The sequence below is a fragment of the Notamacropus eugenii genome, chromosome 4, assembly GCF_028372415.1.
Source record: "Notamacropus eugenii isolate mMacEug1 chromosome 4, mMacEug1.pri_v2, whole genome shotgun sequence".
In the NCBI taxonomy this organism is placed as follows: domain Eukaryota; kingdom Metazoa; phylum Chordata; class Mammalia; order Diprotodontia; family Macropodidae; genus Notamacropus; species Notamacropus eugenii.
This window is the reverse complement of record NC_092875.1, coordinates 245,933,244-245,935,421: the sequence shown is the minus strand read 5'-3', so window position 1 is coordinate 245,935,421 and position 2,178 is coordinate 245,933,244. Positions and strand designations below refer to the sequence as shown.

The 2,178-nt window shown below is 44.1% G+C and overlaps 1 pseudogene; it reads left to right on the top strand.

Moving 5' to 3' along the window:
* The first annotated feature begins 501 nt into the window (after positions 1-501).
* LOC140501122 (small ribosomal subunit protein eS26 pseudogene) lies at positions 502-954 on the top strand (annotated as a pseudogene).
* The last annotated feature ends 1,224 nt before the right edge of the window (positions 955-2,178 follow it).

Genomic DNA, 2,178 nt, shown 5'->3' with positions numbered 1-2,178 from the left:
TCTCTCTCTCTCTGTCTCTGCCTCTCTCCTGTCTCCCTATGTCCAATCTGCTGCCATACTCTCATATAAGTCTACTGTACTCTGACACTGTCATCACCCTAGTCGAAGCCCTCATCCCCTCATGCTTAGACTATTGCAGAAGAATACTGATTGATCTCCCTCCCTCAAATCTCTCTCTACTGTAGTGCATCCACCACTCAGCTATCAAAGTGGTCTACCTAAAGTGATGATCTGATCATATCATCCTTCTATTCAATAAATTCTAGTGGGGGCCATCTCTAGTCATCCTGATCAATATATTGCCACTTGACCCAGATGGCTCTGGAGGATAAAGTGAGGCTGGTGCCTTTGCACAGTCTTGCCTCACTTAAGTCCAATTCACTTGCAAGTCATGGCATCACCTTCCTGATGTCACCGTCCTCTTTAAGAACAAAGGATAAACAATAACAACAACAACAAATTCCAGTGGTTCCCTATTGTCCTCAGGATCAAATATAAAATACCGTATTTAGCCTTTTCCGGTTCTTGGCTTCCAAGATGACCAAGAAGAGAAGGAACAACGGACGCGCCAAGAAGGGCCGCGGCCACGTGCAGCCCAACCGCTGCACCAACTGCGCCCGCTGCGTGCCCAAGGACAAGGACATCAAGAAGTTCGTCATCCGCAACATCGTGGAAACCGCGGCCATCAGGGACATCTCCGAGGCCAGCGTCTTCCACTCCTATGTGCTGCCCAAACTGTACGTGAAGCTACATTACTGTGTGAGCTGCGCGATCCACAGCAAGGTAGTGAGGAATCGCTCCCGGGAGGCACGAAAGGATCGGACACCCCCACCCCGATTCAGACCCGCGGGTGCTGCCCCCAGACCCCCTCCAAAGCCCATGTAAAGAACTATCTGCCCATCAACATTCCTGAACCAGTCAGAGGAAAATAAAATGGTTGGTCTATCTTAAAAAATAAAATAAAATAAAATACTGTATTTAGCTTTTAAATCCCTTCAAACCTGCCCCCTCCCTACATTTCTAGTCTTCTTATATCTTACTCTCTCCATATACTCTGTGATAGAGTGACAATGGCTTCCTTGCTGTTCTTTCATTGGTTACCCCTCAGGTCCACAGTTCCCTCTCCTCTCATCCCACCTCCTCAGTTCCCTGGCTTCCTTCACATCTCAGCTAAAACTTCATCTTCATCAAGAAACCTTTCTTAGTCCTCCTAAGGGCTAGCATCCTCCCTCTGAGATTATCTCCAAATATATACACGTATGTTGTTTGCACATAATTAATTGCATGTTGTCTCACCCATTACATTGTAAGCTCCCTGAGAGTAGGGTTTTGGTTTTTTTTTTTTGCCTTTCTTTGTATTCTCAGTACTTAGCATAGTGCCTGGTGCATAGAAGGCATTAATAAAATGCTTGTTGATTTGACTTGACTATTACACCTATACCCACAGCCTCTTAGCTATATAGAAGCTTCTGTGCTACCAGCAAAGCCTTTAAGACCCCAGGGCCACCTCCACACCCTAATGGAACTCAGAGTAGGACTTTAATGGAGAAGGGGAGTTACAATTAACAGTCAAAGATCCATTGATGATTACCCAAAAGGGTTCCTTCTGTGAGTTTCAAAATTTAGAATTCACTGAGAAAGCCATTTTTCCTAAGGAGACCAATGGCCAGCTCTCACTTGGAACATAAGCCCTTTCATTCAGGGAAAACACCAACAAACACCATTCAAGAAAAGAGCAGGGATAGTAAATTTTATCTTTGATCACTATCACTTACTCTCAGATGGATGTCATAGGAAAGCCATGGTGAGCAAGTTTAGGTAGAATGGAGGAGATAGAAGTCTCTGAGCCCAGGTGATCATCTAGAAATAACGTTCTCAGGTATTTTTCTGGAAAGATCTTACAACCTCTGATTTCCAGAATCTCATGACTTCTGGTATAGATACATCTGGGGAAAAAAATGGGAAAAGGTTGAGGAGGTATATTCAAGGACCCACAATCAACAAGAATTTTTAAGCACCTACTAGCTCAGGTATAAAGCAAGCAACAACAAAATTGTTATAGTCCCTGCCATGAAGGAACTTATATTCTACTCCAGGGATGTGTGTTCACAGATGAATAAATAAAGGATAGATACCAAAAACATATAGAGTAATTGGGGGGAGGGCACTAACAACTGG